This window comes from Hibiscus syriacus, unplaced genomic scaffold, assembly GCF_006381635.1.
Source record: "Hibiscus syriacus cultivar Baekdansim isolate YM2019G1 unplaced genomic scaffold, ASM638163v2 tig00112470_pilon, whole genome shotgun sequence".
NCBI lineage: Eukaryota > Viridiplantae > Streptophyta > Magnoliopsida > Malvales > Malvaceae > Hibiscus > Hibiscus syriacus.
Window position 1 is genome coordinate 17,542 of NW_024063339.1, and position 19,196 is coordinate 36,737.

At 36.4% G+C, this 19,196-nt stretch overlaps 1 pseudogene; it reads right to left on the bottom strand.

Annotated features, from left to right (window-relative positions):
• Positions 1–9,605: 9,605 nt before the first annotated feature.
• On the bottom strand, positions 9,606–13,729 carry LOC120179828 (annotated as a pseudogene).
• Positions 13,730–19,196: the final 5,467 nt, after the last annotated feature.

A 19,196-nucleotide genomic window follows, 5' to 3' on the forward strand; every position in this document is an offset into this window, starting at 1 on the left:
TTATTTAATACCCAAAGAATCAAAACTAAGCTTAAAACTCAAGAATTAACCAACTGAAATTAAACTTACCTTTGCCTTGCTCTCCCACGTATGAAGAAAAAGAAAGGAGAAGAGAACTCTGGATGTTTCTCACATTTCCCACGTTTATATTACCTTTAAAAGGAATATAAAAATCTTTCTGGTCAAATGACCATTTAACCCTTAATTTCCTTTAATAATTACTAATTAACCTTCATCATATATATCCAATAATCATTGAACTATTTCATTCTTATACTTTAGTCACCAAATTCTGAAACTTTACAATTTGGTCACTAACCCGGTATTGAGGATGTTACACAATGAACTCGGGCTAAATCGGGACTGACCCATCCCGTTTTAGCCGGTCAACCACGAATGACACAATCCCAAGATCGTCGGGACTCCCAACGGCCGATGAAGGCCTATAAATATCATCAGAACCACGGCGAGAAAAAGGGAGGAGGCATCATCGAGAGAGCGCCCTAAACAAGCACAATACCAGAACCAGCTACGCCCACAGTAAGCCAAACATAGAAAACCCATACCATCGAACCCACACAAAAACATAATCATCATAACCAAACACGAAAAAACAACAAGCCAACAACCTCAAAAGAAACCAACAGTAAACAAAACCACACAAACATCAGCCAATAAGCAAAACAGAAACGCAAGAACACCGGGGAAGCGAACGATTTTCACCAAGAAAGGTAAAAGCTGAGGGCTTGAAGCCTAGATCTACGTCGTTTAAGAATGGTTCTGCATAATCGGGGCTCGGGGTTAAGTTGAGGGCACTGAGGGCTTTCGAAGGATAGGTTTGGTTGGTGCTCGGCCACCGTGGGCGGTGGCCGGAAATTTCTCTAAGCGGCGGCTGACGACAGGGCTCGGATGAGAGGGTGGCCTTGTCTGGGAGTTTTGAGAGAGCTCGGTGAATGAGAGGAAGATAACATTTTGAGGGGAGTGGGAGAAATGAGGGGGGTTTTGGGCTATTGGGATATATATATAGCAGGGACGATTGTGCAAATAAGGGATTCTTAAACTCTTTCGGCCGTCCTCCATGTTCTGAAGTGTAATTCGTTTCAGTCACCATATGCAATTTGGCCACTGGATTTTCAATTGATTCAATTTGGTCCCCGTTTATATTTTAAATATTTTGCAATTTGATCCCCAAATTCTTATTTTATTTTATTTTGTTTATTACCATGTTTTTTAATTATTATTCGCATTATTTATTTTTACTTTTATTTTATTACTTCCAAAATAATATTTTTTATTTATTTAAGTTTTTCCTTTGTTTTTTTATTTCTTTGATTTATTTTTATTTATTTACTGATTTTTTTTGTCTTTATTTCTTTTTTCCCTTGATTCATTTTTTTTACTATTACATATTTTTTATTTTATGTTTTTGCCTCTTAATTTTATTTATTTATTTTTCTATCTAATATTCTTTTTGTCTTTGTCAGTAATAATCTTAACCAATCAGAGATAAATAATTCGAATCGAATTTTTAAATTTTTAATTTTCGCAATTATAGACAATCGAAAAATTAATTGGTACCGAAAGGCGGTTCAAGGTTGCTAATTATTCCTTGACCGTAACCGACTCTTGAACCCGACACGTTTCTGATATAACGCAGATCAGGTAAGATGGTATCCAACCTACCTAAATTCATTTTAAAGTTATCAATGGCGACTCTAATCACATTAATACAAGTCGAAGCTCAATTCCGGGTCCAACCGAAAGACGACTACAGTGAGCAATGACAAATGTTGGCAAAAGCAACAAGGGGAAGACATGAAAGGCCTGGCATGTTCTGCCGAGGCTACGTGTCTCCCTTGTTTTGTCAAATGAAATTTGTTTAAAGGTAAACATCACCGGTTGCGGTTGCAAGAAGAAAAGGTGTGAATAAGCTTTTCTTTTTAATTATTTTCTATTTTATGCTAATCCAGGCTGTTTGTCTAGGACTAATAACACCTTGTCATTACCTTGCACCACTGATTGATAATATACTTTTTAGTTTTTAATTTTCTTTCCAACAATCATCAACGTATATATATATATATATATATATTTGAATTAAAATGAGGGAACCTTACCTTATACCCCTTTCAGGATAGAAAACATCGCTAAGTTTGTCATTCCATTGTATTTGCATTGAAGAAGTAGATATGCAGTTCATAATGATCCATCGAGTGATTTGAGGAAAGCCAATATCTATCATCGAGTCAGAGATGAAATCCCATTTAACTCGATCAAAAGCTTTCTCGAGATCCACGTTTATAGCCATCCAACCATGCTTTCGTTTAGAAGATTTCATTGAGTGAATTGCCTCTTGGTTGATAATAATGTTGTCAGTAATGTTTCGCCCGGATATAAAGCTTGTTTGGTTCTGATTAATGAGCAGAGGGAAAATGTCTTTAAGTCTTCGTGACGATCTTATATAAGACAGTACAAAGGCTGATGGGCCTGGAGTAGGCAAAGGTCTCAGGTTTTGGGATTAGAAAGAGAACCGTTCTATTAAGCTCATGCTCAACGTCATTCTCCGCATAAATTCTTTGAATCATTTTGCAAACAAAATCCCCAACAATTTTCCTTTGTTTTTGGTAGAATTCCGCATGAAAACCATCCCAGCCAGGTGATTTCAAAGGGGTCATGTGTTGCATGTTGAGTACTAATAAATTATACGCAAATGATGTGCAAGTATACACAATCATAATAAGTAATAAAGTGATGAGTGAGTATCATCTCCACATGGATTGGTGGAAATTATGAGTTTGACTACAACACTACACTAATTTATCTAAGTATAAAAATGATATATGATGCTTCGGCAATGGAAATGTGAGAGTGAATGAAATGATGGTGAGGGAGTGTGATTGAGTGAATAATGTCGTGGCAAAAGAGCCGTTTATAATGATGAATATGATGAAAATGCTAAGGCAATGTAAAATGGTAAAAATAACAAATAAATGGAATAGCTTGATAATCCTCACACGGGAAACTACTTCGGAAATGAATGGTAGGGAGTCACTTAAGAAGCTGAAAACTTATCTTTCTTGCTTATTTAGTCTTCTAATGTTTTACTTGTTCGACGGAGTTTGCTAAAAGTGTTTTTGCTATCTCTAGTCATAAAAACCTAACATAATAGAATGCCACGGTATCTCCTCTCAGTCTCAACTATGGCAACCTACATTATTAATGACGCACTACCCCTCTTAGTCGTTGAAATCCTAGCTTAATTTCTCTCAAGTACTATGGGATTAGGCTATAGTGATTAACTATATCACATTGCTAATGTAAATCCTTCCTAAGTTTCTCTTGAACACTTAAGAATTAATGACTAGATTTCTCTCGAACATCTAGTCTTCATCTAAGAAATGAACACCCTCATGCCTCCTACAATCTTAGAAGATGAATCACACAAACAAAACAAGTAAAAACAAAAGATAAACATTCATCAACCATTAAAATAAAGTTTCAAGCATCCATTAAATGAACCCCACCAAATATAGCTTAGTTCATGGTGGGCTTCGAACAAACCATAGAGTATACCCAATCGTTCATTCGACGTTACAACCCAAATGAAGTTTTAAGCTTTAACGATGGGGCAAAGGTTGGAGAAGAAAGCATTAGGCGTGCACAGTCGGCACTTGCCTCGAACTACCACGAACGACTATAGTGCGAGCTCCTCTCGGATGTTACGCCACTCCCTCGAGCTTCACCAATGGAGGAACACCAATAAAAATGGAGAAAGAGGAACGATAATGGAGGTAGAGAAAATGGAGAAGATGATGATTTTTCCAAGCTTTCCCAAGAATATCTCTTTCTCTCTCTCTTGTGAGGTGTTCTTATAAATAAAATATCTAAGGGCATTCTTAGGTAATTTGTCATACCCCCAAATTCATTCCTTGTGCGTGAAGTTTATCTTCATAGGTGGCAGTGGACTCCATTCAGACGGTTTTCAGCAGCAGACACATGCTTTGATAGCTTTCCTCTTGTGAAAATATCTCTGCCTTTTTCTACGCCAGAAATACCAAGGTATTACAGTCTGCTTCAACAACATGCGATGCCTTGCATTCTTCTTAGCTTTCCCTATGCTCCTTGTTTCCTGTACATCACTAACCAACCACATCTTTCCCATCATATAGCACCTTAACAAAGTAAAAATAACACAACCACCACAAATACAACTACGTACAACTAATTGAATCTAAAATGACCTATATGAACCCTTAGATAAACAATTAATTAAGTGAAAAATGCCTTAAAAGTAGCCTTTTTACGGAGTTATCACCATGTCCATAACTGCATTAAAGATTTCTTCAGCCACAGGGAGATTATCAAGTTGTTAGAGTCTCTCGTCATGAATTCATAGGAATGCTCCCCCTAGAGGGAACTAACCGGTAGGAGTCCTCAAGAGCAAATAAGGAATGAAAGAAGCGAACGACTTTTCTTTTTAAAGACGCCTCATCTTCTCACCAATCATCATCCTAAATCTTGAGGGCCGATATTTTATTTTATTTTTGCTTACGGTAGATGAATCTACCGTGGATGTAGCGAGTGTTACGGTCCCCTTGAGTAATCCAATCTGAGGGAGATTTTTGTTTCGAGAGAGTTTATTCTTGGTCATGAAGATGTTCAAACTCAATAAGAAGGTTTGCTTCTAAATCTTCTAGAAAGAGAGAGGATTTGTGAAAAAGAGATTTTTGAATCCCTCGCAGCCGTGCCATTAAAATACGTTTCTTGGTGCCAATGAAGCCGAAGACTGTTTTATTTCAAGTGTCTGCCGCTTTAGAGAATTGCTTGATTGTTTCGATCATACTTAGATTTGGAGCCCAATTATCGCCAACCATCCGAGAGAAATCATCATGGGAGAGCCAGCTCGTGAGGTAGCGAAAAGGAGCATGAAAGTAGGTGTTGGTAGCATTTCCTACTTGCAAAAAATAGGTCGATGATCTGAGCGAAATCGGAGCAAATGGTGAACCATAGAGTCAGCAAAAGCTTCATCCCAATAACTGTTGCAAATAAATCTATCCAAGCGAACTTGAGCGTCTCCCCTTGACCAAGTGTAATTCGGTCCATTGTTATAGCTCGTGTCTCGCAATCTAAAATCGAAGATAAGATTCTGGAAAGCTTTGCTTGGCCTGGCCGAGATAGATCAATTCTTCCTATCAGCAGGAAAAAGGGTGGCATTGAAGTCTCCAAAAAGAAGCCAAGGCGACCGGATAGAGGCTGGAAGACTTTGAAGACGAGGCCAGAGATGTTGGGAAATAAACGAGTAACAAGTAATATCCCTATAGCCAGATTTCTGAGAATACAAAATAAAAGCGGAAAAAATAATACCCGAAAAATTAATAGCGGAATTCAGCCAATTGTGCTTACGTCTCCGGACTGCTGCAGATCTTTTACTAAAGAGAAAAAAAATTACATGTGTTTACAAAACACACTTGAGGGAGAACTGGAAGATTTTAGGATGATTTTGAAGCTAAATGGGCTAGGTTATTTATAATTGAAGCTTAGGGACTAATCTTGTAAATACTCTAAAAATATAATGACTAAATATGTGATTATCCCTTTACATTTTCAACATTTACTCCTGCAACTTGCACCACCGAAAAATGCAGCTAAACTTGACAATTTGTGTTGAAATCCCGACAATTTGTGTTGAAATCCCACCGAAAGTGCTGGCCACTTTTGTTGACAATTTAACAAGAGATTCTTACTACGGGCAACCAATGGGCTTGTATAAATAGCGATTGTAAGAAACGAAGTCCCATCTCGCTTTAAGTTTACTCGACAATGAAGGAATTGGAAGTGATGAGCAAGGAAAGCCACCGAAATAGAATCATACCAAGCAACCTAGATACCTCTTGAAAAACCTTTCGCCTCAATACGATGAGAGTTAGGAAAACCGAGTTTTAAGATAACTGAATTTGCCTTGGTGCCACTGATACGAGGTTCAACAAAGACAACCATATCAGGTTTTTGATAATGTAAGAATTGTTTTTCCGCCAACAGGAAGCATGAGTCACCGTAACCCTGGACATTCCAACTTAAAATTTTAAGATCCATAAAAAGATAACATAAAAAGGAGCAAACCATCGAGCTGGTCATTCAAGCATAGCTACAGCTAAGTCTCCTCCCATGGCATCTCCTGCTGCATTTGAAGGAGAATCACGCTACTCATTTCGCTCTTCCACCATAGGGCAATGAACTTGGTGGTTAGGTTGGGTTGCATTGTTGTTATCCGGCGGGTCTCCTTGAGGGGCATTCTGCTCGTTGTGTTTGTTCACGGATAGGTACACCTCGCTGATATTATTCGAGTTATCATTCCCATTTGTATACTTTTCAAGATTAAGATTGGTTCCTTTCGCAGTAATGACACTAGAGTGTGAGCTGCTGCCTTTGTCTACCTTTCCAGCAAGAGCAGGGAATTCGACCAGATTAAGCGTTAAAAGTTTGTGCACTGGAACCGATTTTGACTTCCTCGGTTGAATAGCTGTTTTCCCTTGGTTTTTAGATTTAACAAAGGATTGGGCTGGGTAATCATTTGCTTGCAAACGGTGAGTTTGATGGCGTTGGCTAGAGGATGGCACTTGGTCGTTGCGTCATTTTCTGTGTCAAAAATAGGGTTGAAACTTGAACCATTAAAAACATTATTATTAGAACGCACCTTGTCCTCATCTTGTTTCTTGGTGGTTTGACGGGGACGACGGGAAGCTACCATCCATGGGCCATAGGAAGAATTGACCTCTTGTTTTTCTGCGGCTGTAGGTTGAGCAGTGCTCGTACGGGGTTGTTGTTCTTTTTGGAGTTCCGGGCATGCTTATTGGTTATGGCTGTATTTACCACAGTTAAAACATATAGTGGGGAGGGATTCGTATTCTACGATTTGGAGTCTCTCGTTTACTAGCAGCTTGGAGATAAGTGGCTTAGAGAGATCGATACGGACCGCCATACGAGCAAAGCGGCCACGTTTGCCCCACTCCGTTTGATAATCAAGTTTTAAGACTAGACCAATGGACACACCAATTTTTTTCTTATACAGGGTCACGGGAAGGCCAGGCGAGCGAATCCAAGCCATCACCTTGCTCGGGTAGGGGTCTGCCAGATTAAAATCTGGTGTCCAAGGCTCCACAGTCAGATAATGGCAGAAGAGAGTCCAAGGTCCCTCAGTTAGGGCGTCTAGATAATCCGCATGAATACGAAAAGTGACTAAGAAATAGTCGTTTTCAATATTCATTAATCTAATAGCTTGCTTTGGTTTCCATAGCTCGTAGATTTTGGATCGCAAGGTGGTATAACGATACGCCTCCCTAAAATCTTAACAACAACTGTCTGATCCAGACTTTTTCAGCAAGGTTTTGAATGCGATCGGAGAATTCGATCAAGATTATGTCATCTACAATCGTTCGGATCACTTCCCCTTCTTGTATCTCAATGTCTTCCTCGTCGAGAATTTCCTTCGAATCTTGGGCAGCGGCATCGTTTTCATACATTAGGGAGTCCTTGTAAGAAGGAAAACTGGGGGCAGTAGGGGTAGAGTTTGCAGCAGGGTTCCTAGGGAGAGGGTCAGAGGATGTTTCTTAGATCGGCTGCCCTCCACGATCCGGGGGATCATCATCAAGGCGTCGTAGCTTCTTAGGGTTTCGGTGCGCAGGGCTGTTGACGGTAGAGGGATCGCTCATCTTAGGGTTTTTTTAACAAATGGTTATATTTGTACATACCTAGTGTTCGAATCTATGGTCTTATAGGTTAACAATAATTTTTTAACTATTAAAATTGTTTAGTTTAAATTAGATTTAAAATTTGTTATAAAAATAATTAAACTCAAGATTTAATATCAACTAAAATAAATATATTCTTTCTCAATACGTTACATGTTTGATCAGACAAGGACGGAGAAATTTATATTAAAATGTGAATTTAAGAATTTATATTGAAAATTTTAAGAGATATAAAATTATAAAATTTTGAGAGAAACAAATTATAAAATAAAAAAATACAAATAAAAAATAAAAAATAAAAAAATAAAAAAATTTCAAAAGATCGACCACACTCGCTCAGTCCATTCCTGTGTTTGGTCGATACTTTTTTATCCTCTCCTACACCTAAATGTGATATACGTTGTCCAGCAAACTAAATTAATGTCTTTTCAAACAAAAAGTCCAAAAAGCATTTTTGCTCTAATCGTGCCATTTGGCGCAAACTACTATATATACATAAATGTGCATATCAACAAAGTAATCAAATATTAATGTTCACAAAAGTTTTCAAATGTCAAAAGCTTTAAAAACGAATATTAATAAGATATTGATTCTCCAATAATTCCAAATACAATATCTCTAAAATGTTAACATTTTTCCCTCCCGATTTCTAATATTTCGTATTAGTTAACTCATATCCACGCATATCACACACTAATTTTAGTAGGTGAGTCTCGCAACGTAATTTTATGCATATACAATGACTCGAACTCAAAAATTACTTAAACGATATCAAATTATTTATCACTTAAATCAATCCCGTTAATAAATATTAGCATTTTAATGCATTGCATCGAACCTAAAACCTACACACTTGATTGACATTTATTTTTGATAAGATGGATCCAGATAGTAGTTTGGATCAATAAAAAATATTTTTGAAAGTGAATATTACGTGGGTATAAATAAAGCTTCAATGTGAACACTATAAAAAAAACTAACAATTAATAATAAAAAATTCGGAAGGTGTCCACCAACACTTGCATTGACCACTAGATCAATGGGCTGGTTGGGACAATCATGCCCTTTAAAAATTTAAATTCTCATATATAATTTAATTATTTTGTACCTCATAGATTTTAATTATAACTACTTAAAAATTTACACTTTTGACATAAATCTTGCATCCGTCCCTAATTTTTGTAACAATTACATATATTAGATTATCACATTTATTGTTGTGATGACAACCATGCAATTACATATAATTTAGTAAAATTTATATTTATTTTTAAGAATATATTAGAGGTCATTGAACAATGCACGGGTACTCATTTGGGTCATTAGACTTTCAAAAGTCATGAAAATATCATTAAATTTATCAAATGAATACAAAACAGTAATTGTGACAATATAATAAATTGTAGAAATGTGACTATTTTTTAACAAGAACCAATTACCTTAATGATTAAAAGAATGGTTTTTATTCCTATAGATTATGGGTTCGAACATCGATGACTATAATAGGAGTGATTGAGCGTTCATTACCAAATGAATAAGATTTAAAATAGATACTACTTTGTAACCACATTAACTTAATCAAAAAGAAATAATGACTATTTTGTAAAAACTTAATAAATTTAATGATGATTTTATAACTTTTTAAACATTTTAATAATAATTTTATAATTTTTAAAAGTTCAATAATCATAATGATCATTTGAATATTAATTAAGGACATCCAATGTACTTTACCCTATTTTTATTTCACGGGGCTTTTCAATATAAAGTGACCCGGCGAATAGAATCTAAATGCTTGGCCTAATCACAAGCTTCTAATATATATAGTTCGTCGAGTGGTAAAGAGTGTACCAATTCTCAGTAACATATCAGATTTGATTTGATTTTTAGTTTAATTGATGGATGGCCATCCTTGCGGAAGTTAGTCAACCTCGTTATGTTTAAGAGTACCACGGGAACCTTCATATTGTGAATCACTTATTTTCATTTTCGGAGGATAGGTTTCGATGAAGGCCCCTCCCTTCAAAATCGGTTCGGTTTCCCCGTTACAAGTTCCACCTGAGTCCCAATCTCCACCTCTATTTCATGGATCAAAAGTTAATCCTATATGCATAGAAACATGTGTATATGTACATGTAACATATGCTTGTATAGCACATATTACCAGTATACCATACTGGGTTAGACAGTCCGTTCGTTCTCAGTTTAATTGGTCCGACTCATTGGTCTAGTCTAGCTTTTTAATCACTAATGGCATGAGAATGAAACCAGTCTAATGGAAATAAATAGGGTTTCAGCTATACCCGAAATGAGCAGAAGAGTATCCGCGAAAGAAGACCAACTGTTTTGAGGGTTCAATATTGTCATCGATCCATTTTCCCCAGGTCTTCAAAGCTCTTCGATAAGCTTCAATAGCATCGAATTTCGGATACAGATAGCCACCTTCTTTGCAATAATTCATCCTGCACCAATTGATCATGTTCTTCATTTCTCCACAAGGCTTTGCTTGATGGAGCGGATATGTTGACGAGACAAATGGAAAAGTGGAAAGAAAAAAAACTTTTAAACAACTGAACATAACCATGTTCAACACTCACACCCAAGTCCGACTAACATACGGAAAAACAATATAAGAAAACATTTAAAACACTGAATTGAACTTGATCGTCATGGTGGCAAGAATCCATGCTCGTAAAAAACTCAACTGAAAGCAAATTCAATGATAGAAACAAGTAAAAACAAGAAGAATAATGGAAGTAAGATTGGTAACGTACCCTCAGGCAGTCTTTCCATGAACCCACCAGTGGCCGGTATTGAAAATGAGAATATCAGCCCGCTTCCATTTACGAGATGACTTATCAATTAAATCTATCGATAGAGTGCAGACTCCTTGTCGTACAAGAAAATGAGACCTAACAAATTCCACTGTGCAGTCATAGTCCTGCTCAGAAATTCAAATATATCATTTCGAAATTAAAAATCACTGTTTTTCATATAATCCTTCTCTGGTTTCATTTGTCTGCAAGTTAAAATGACATGATAAAGAATAGCAAGCTCCATTACCAATTATAGTGTGAATTTTAGTTTATTTTTCAAAATAAAAATAAATGATATGACCATCAAATGCAGAGGAGGGTCTCGGTACTCTGTTGATTATTACAAATATCTTAAGATTTCACGCTGTAAACTTTTTGCCTGCTTTTGAAACGAGATACAAGACTGCAAATAGAAGTACGCTACAGAATTCCACCAATAGAAGATTACTGCATTGGATAAAGTCTATACTCTTGAATCAAATCATACATGAAGTGCTTGATGAGGTCAAAAGGTTAACCGAAAAAGATGTTTTAAAAAAAATACTTGCCCAATCAACGAAAACCTAATGAGATGATGAGACAATTTCGAGTGATCCTATGGGAAAAAGTGTTTTTTTCAAAAGAACATATAAGGCAAAAGTACAAAGGAAAAAGGTAGCATTTAAAAGAATGTATTCAACTTAAGTAATGAAGAAATATTACAAGCATTTTGTTACCTCAATTTTGAATGAAAAGTACCCTCTTCCTTTAGATACTTAGTTGCCACAGGCCTAGTACATTTTGCTCTTATTGGTAAGGCCTTCGTGGAGAAGGCATAAGATTGACTAAAACTGATTCCGGTTCATTGAGTCTCCAACCAGCATCACCTTTTTACCTCTTAATCTCTCCAAGAAGTCGGTAGCGCTAAACCTGAGTTTGATTCGTAAATATATACATAAATAAGATCTTGCAATTGGAAAGTAAATGCAAAAAAAGGTTAAATAGAGCAGAAACAGACATTAATCAGCATTAGAGTTAAGTGAAAAGGGCAACACTGTCAAAACAGACAATAGAAATTCATTGAAATAGGATATCATCAATACACAATATTTATAGCCTCAAATATAAACTACAAGTTTTTAAAGTCTGAACGATGAAAGTATTAATTACATTCTTAGGTTCTTGAATGAACAGTAGGAGTGTGCTTTGAATTTGAACAACGATAGATAGTCCAAGGTTAATATTACCAACGATAAATGCAGGGAATGAGAAAAGATACACCTCTACTTTAGGTCCAAACTTCAATAACTCAAATTGTCATCTATTAACAACTAATTTAGAGCGTTAAGATACTCAAATTCTCATCTATTCTACGGTTCAACACGAACAATAAATGGAAGGGACTTAAAAGAAAGACATTCCCTCTGTTTTTCTGCAAGTGATTATTCCTTTGTTTTCTTGTGACTACCCGAATCTCTAGGGCCCAAAATAACCAAAGACTGGCCCTTTTCTGATCTTACATTATACAAACTTACAACTGTAGACAGTCTAAACCCCAACATGTAAACAATATCTGTCATTCTGGGGAAATTTTAAATGCATCAACTGGTGAAGCATGCTGCCAGGAGTATGGTCCTTCTCCACACTCTTAGAACAATATAGCTGGACGGATTACTTTCTGCTAAAACTTCCTAAAGTTAAATTTACAGTTATTCCTTAAGCAGTGTAGCAAGGAAATTCCACTTGATAAGTTACGGGGACTCGAGATGGGGACTCTAAAATGAGTATGATTCCATCATGGGCATTTCATGTTTTCCGGAAATCCTTTTGCAATAATTTTGAGTATCAAAGAAGTGTTGGCCTCGGTAGGTTCAGGATAAAGCAAACAGTTCGTGAAGCATGATGTTCCAACTTAGTGCTTGTGATAACTAGAGTTACTCATCCTTGAAGTACCATTATCACTGGAGTAAAAGAAAGTATTACAAAGTACAAACACTATGAGCTGGTATCGACCAATGATAATTCTAGTACTTTTATCATTTATGCATACAACTGAATGCGTGGCATTTGAGAAAAGTTTTCTGCATAGTTTAATTACAGTAAAAAAAAAATTGTGAAAAACATGAGAAGTGGTAAATTAATTAAATATACTAAATTTGCAATGACACTAGATCAACAAGTCTAGGTAAATCAAGTCATTCATTTAGCATGAGTATTATACTATTAGCTCGTTTGAATCATACAACCATTCTTAAGGTGTGATATTCAATAGATTTGACGTTCAGATTTGCAACACTTATCACTTAGCATATTTGAAGTCCTCAAAAAAGCAACAATTTAACCATTTCACTAGCATATCTAGGGATGGACGGACGGAGGCTGACCAGCAGTCGCATATTGAAAATTTAAAATTCTCGTATAATTTAAATATTTTATTTATATTTTCTAGCAATTATCTATTTTGGCCTCCTAAAATTTTATAAGGTTGTCCAACGAAGAGAGCTTATACCTTGGTAGATCACAGCCATCAGGCTTCCAACGCCTTTTCAAGTAATCAGTATCTTTCTTTCCATTCCCATGGCAATCAAAAGCGTCATCAACGAAAGGACAAGAACCCGGTTTGTAAACCGGGTACTCTTCATCTTTCACCCAGGTTCCAGTGTAAAGATCACATGTTCCCCTCTTCTTCTCTTCACCATTGTCAACAACTAGGCTACTCGGCCGCGGGTTCGGCTTCTCTGGAGTAGCTCCGTCATCTGCAGGCGGGTCCGGCTTCTCTGGAGCAGCTCCGTCATCTGTGGTCGAGTTCGGCTTCTCTGGAGCAGAGAGTGAATCGTCGATGCTGGTGGTATTCGAAGAAGGGTCGAGCTATCAGGTTGGGAAACTGAACGAAGGGTCGATAAGTTCCGTGGCTCAGGCGGCAGTAGCTCGGGAATGGTGGTGACTGAAAAGGTTTGCTGGTAAACGGAAACGGAGGGATCGAGTGTGCGTTTGGTGAAAAGGAGGATGCTGAAGAAGAACAATACGATGAAGAAGGTGATGGTTAATCCGAAACGGGTTTTTCTAGAAATGGAAGAATTGTCCATTTGGGATTGGATTTGGTCGGTGGAGATTGCATCGAATCTTTCGTTAACTTGTTTTGCTGTCGTTTATGAACTACGAACACACTACTGTGCTCGTCGCCATTTATATAGGATAAATTACACTAATGGTAACTGAAACATTTAGATATGTTTATTTTAATCACCGAAATTAAAAAGAGAATTTATTGATATTGTCACGGGCGTCCGGGACATTGATTAAGAGGGAGTTATACTATAAATAGAGAGTCTTTCCTCATTTATATCATCCATTCTTTCATTCACTCCTCTATTCTCTTGGGAGAGAGTAATAAAGCTATGAGACATTTATTCTATTTTTCAGTGTTCTTTATTCCCAAGTTTTTTTTGTGTTGTTACCTATCTTGGTGGCCATGAGTAGCCACACTTATGTTTGTACTTCCACACGATAGTCTAACCTTGGTGACTTGGAGTTAGAGGTGCACAAAAAAATCTAAATATCCGATTTTGGGTAAAAAATATTCGAAACCAGGTTTTGGAAAAATCGGATTTTTTTAAACTGGATCGGATATTTAAAAACCGGATAGTATAACCGGTTTGAGAAAAAATTGAACGATCGGTTTTTTACCGGATTAAAAATCGGTTTTTTTCAAACCGGATAAAAAACCGGTTTTTTATCCGAAAAAATCCGTTTTTTTTAAAAAACCGGTTTTTTGCAAACCGAAACCGGTTACACCGGTTACACCATCCGACCCTCCAAACCGGTTAGGATCCGAACCGGTTTTTTTAAAATCCGGTTTTTGGGTTGGGAGAAAAAACCGGATCGATTTTTATCCGATCCGGATCGGATTGAAATCCGGCTTCTGTGCATCTCTACTTGGAGTAGCCACATTGGTGTTAAAACTTTCGCAATCCTAGAAGCCTTGAGGACTTAGTTCCAACCTTGGTGAGTTTGCATGCTCACTAGGTTTGTGTAAAGTTTACTTAGTCGCAAAGAAGACCTAGAAGTGTCAAGAAGCGTCTAAGGTCGCACGTCCCTTCATACCTTAACTCTGATATTGTGACAGTTTGAGTTTGAAAATTCTGAGGGCGTGACAATATTATTATCCCAAAACTTTCATTTTAATTACTGCACCGTTAAATAATAAATAAAAGTTAATATAGTATGTTTAAATATTGTGTCGAGTATGAATTTTATTAAAAAATGAGACTAATAGTTATTCAATCTTTTTTTAAAAAAAAATGGACCTCGTTAAGAACTACTAAATCATGTAAGGGAAAAAGAGTTCCCAACGAGAATTCATTAATTAGGAACAAGATCATTTGATACATCAACAACAATTATTTCGGGACAAACCGAATCAAAATACATAGAATGCTCATATCCGAGCCTCTAAATTATGAGTAATTGTATTACAAGTTTTAAAAATGACCATCCAACTCAGTTGGTAGAACACAAGACTCTTATCCTTAGGTCGTGGAATCGAGTACCACGGAGTGCATTTCATAGAGTCTGACTTAAAGTCACCTTTCGCCAAAGATTATCATTAGCAAATCGCAATCCAGTTGTTAGCGCATGAATCTCAACCAGGCGATGATAAATCCATACCCCCTAAAATAGTTCCATCCTCATCACAAGAAATAACGCCGACAGCAGCCAAGCATCGGTGAGGGTCAAAAGCGCCATCAACATTAATTTTGACTTCCCCGAGATTAGACGGCGACCAACGATCCGGAGCATTGCTAGGAAGTTGTTGTCCTAAAGTTTGGGATCGACGTCGTCTCCTAATAGCCTGGTTCCTGGCCATAAGGTACTCATGATGCAACATCTTGGCATTAGCAGTTAATAATCAAGGTGGCTGATAACTAGCATCATGAACCTTTGCATTACACCCATTCCATATATTCCACAACAGCACCAGAAAACCTGCAAGACCTTTCAAATCAAGTCTGGAAATCACAATTTCTAACCAGTTTAAATAGGAAGTTAATTGACTGGAAAGAAAAGCGTCGGTCAGGCCAGCATAGCCAAACGTTACTTGTGCGTAGTCGCAGTCCCATAAAGCATGCACAACTGTTTCCTCCTCGGTAGAACACAGAGCATAGTCCATCCACTATTCTAGTCGCGTGAAGTCGATGACCAACAGGTAAGCCTCCATGCGTCATTCTCCAAGCGAAGATCCTGACTTTAGGGAGAACCTGGAGCTTCGCGATAACCTTGCACACCTTAGATGCAATTGTAGCCGAATGGGAGGACCTTTATAGCCACCAATATCCAGATTGAACTGAATAAATACTCAAGACATTGCAACCCCAAGTCAAGGTATCCTCCTCAATTGGAGCAATGGAGGTAGAGAGAATGCGATCTGAGTTCTCCGAGGTGAACACTTCCCGAATTCTAGCCTCATATGAACTCGCATTGTGTTGTTACATGAAGTTTTCCCCACTGAAGTGATGGATAGAGGAATTAGAATACTCTACTATAAGCGTGACGAGCTGAGTTCCTCCTCATTTATCACAAACCATGTTAAGCTTGCTACCCCGACCTATCCTCCAATACAATGCTCCAGAAAATGCTGTCATTGCCTTATGAATATCTTTTCACGCGCATAAGCTTCTGTTGCCAGAAAACGCATGAAGCAGATCACCATTAGGAAAGTATTTTAGCCTAAGCACTCTAGAGAGTTAACAGTTAGGATGCTTAACCAGTTCCCATACTTGCCAAACATAGCAATGTAGAACGAATGCAAGTCCCGTAATTCTAAACCACCTTGGCATTTCGATTGACAGATTGTAGACCAAGCCACCATCGGCCAATCCCGTTCAGTGATCTTTCCCGTCTAGAAATACCGACACATAATCGCCGACATTTCATCAAGCAAATGCTGTGGAAGGAGATAACAAGACATAGCATATTTTGCAAAGCTTGGGCAACCGATTTCAGGAAGTTCTCGACCCCCTAGGAAATGAGTCATTTTGTCCATTCAGTGGCTCGAGCTGTAACTTTGCTGCGTAAATAGTCAAACGTGTGCGTTTTATGCTTGCCGATATATAACGGGAGGCCAAGATAGTGTCCCAAAGAATCAATTGTTTGAATCCCAAAGATATCTGTCATTTGTTGACGATGAGCAACAATGGTGTATGGACTGAAATATATCATCGGTTTATCCAAATGAGACAGCATAAACTATAAGAATCTCTTTAATATTGGCTTTTTCAGTCAGATTTTTTAAAAAAAGACCAAACTATCATCCTCAAACAGTAAATCAGAGACTTGAGGACCCACCTAAGACGCTCGAATTCCTTTAATTATACCGTTTTGTTGCGCCTTGTGGAACAAAGCCCTTAACTGACAGAAAGGAATAAGAAGGGAGAAAATTTTCCTTGCCTAACAGTACCAACACGATTTATATTTATCTTTATATTAGGATAAATTATACTAATGGTCACTTAAATTCAAAATGTGTATACAAGTCATCGAAATTTAAAAACATATACATTTGAATCATTATTCTTAAAGAAATAAATTATTTTAGTTGTTGAACCGTTAAATTATTAATGACAACTAATGTGATATGTTTATATGACATGTACGAATTCTAAAAAAGTAAAACAAAATTCGAATCTGATAAAATATTTCTAAACTCGAGTAAAATTGAATGATATATATAAAAATATAGAATAAAGTATACAAATAATGTGATTATAAGGCACTACTTTATTGAGTTTTCTAATTATTAAAAGTTACAAAATAGTCCTCTCGTTATAGGGCGATGATTTGTTAAGTCTTTTGACTATTAAAAGTTACAAAATGATCTACTGACTATTCATATGTGATAAACTGATTCTTTCGTTAAAAATTGACGGTCGTCTGAGTTGGACACTAATCTATTGATTGGGATATGATAAAATTATGTTTTAATAATATTTACTGGCATCATTATTATTTTTAAGTACTAGTTCGATGGCATAATGTTTCAAGAACTGTCTCGGCAATATAATGTAAACGGAGAGTCGATCCATAAAATACAACTCAAATAGTTTTATGATAAAAAATTATCATAACCTAGATAATATGTTAATGTTCAACTCAGTCTGTAACATCCTCCATACCAGGTTAGTGATTAAATTGTGAGATTTAAAAATTCAGTGACCAGATTGGATAAATTGAAAAGTTCAAAGAATTGATTGAAATGTTTTGTGTAGGATCAATTAACAAAGAATGAGGAACTAAAGGGGTAAATGAGTCTTTTAATAAGGAAAATAATTAAATATTAGTTGAGGATATTTTATACCCACGTGGAAGGCAATTGAGGGATAACTAAAGTTCCAGACTTCTCTTCTTCTTCATTCTTCTTCTCCACCGTAAAACCAATCTAAAGGTGAGTTTTCTTGTTAATCAAATTCTTGATGAATTTAAGGTTGCTTATTGATCATTAGATGATAACTAAACTTAAGGAAAACTTATATTATCTTAAAACCATAAGATGAGGAGTACATGAAGAAATAAAGAAAGGAAGTAGAAAAGTGAAATATTGGAATAGAGTTCATAATAAGAATTGGAAGTGAGATTTGACTTGTCATCAAGCTAATTAAGGAATAGGAAGTGTTAGAATTAGATTAAGAACCTGTTGGAATTTGAGTGAGATTCTTAAATTCTATATGGAGAATTAGATTTCTAAGTTTTAGAGGTATGGAATGGATAATAATTAGTTTAAGTAAGAGTATGCAAGTTAGGGATATAAAAAAAGGGAAATATAAAGTGTTGAGAAGATTATGAAGAGATTTTTGTGCTAAAATAACATTTATGGGCTATATGCATCGATGCACATTCAATGTGTACCGATGCATCAAGGATAAATCCCAGAAATTGTTCAAGGTGTATCGATGCACATGAAGTGCATCGATGCACTCCTTTAAAATAAAAACATCGAATGCCATCAGTGTATCAATGCACAAGTAGTGCATCGATTCACCCCCTTAAATACAAACATCGAATGGGATTTATGTATCAATGCATATATAGTGCATCGATGCACCCGTCAAGGGATGCATCTATACATTGTGTAGTGCATCGATGCATACCTTCATTAAAAGATGAAAATGGCTTTTCTTTTAGCCCAAGAAATGATAGTTTAGAATATATTAATTAGTATACTGATAAGTATCAATGAATTACTATGTAGATATAGAGCCTAAACAAGTTCCAGAACAATTGCCTAGTAAGATCGATCGAGGAAAAAACAAGGAAATATAGGTGAGTGCATATGCATAGCATAAATATAGTGGTATATTAAGTTCTAGACTTGTGAGAAGTATAGATTCAATACATTGATGCATGATTCATTTCATATTGTGAAGCACGATGTGAATTCATACTATGTGCATTGTGTAACATGTTTTAAATGAACATGCATGCAAAGTTATATGAGCCATGTGATGAAGGTAAGGAAATGATATGTCTATGTGATATACTATGTAATCAAAGGGTCAAGTTTTGTATGCTCTGAGTATTTTGATAAACTTATATTAACATATGTATATTATTGTATTTTAATAATACAAGTTCAAATGTTTTATCGTTTTTTTAAAGA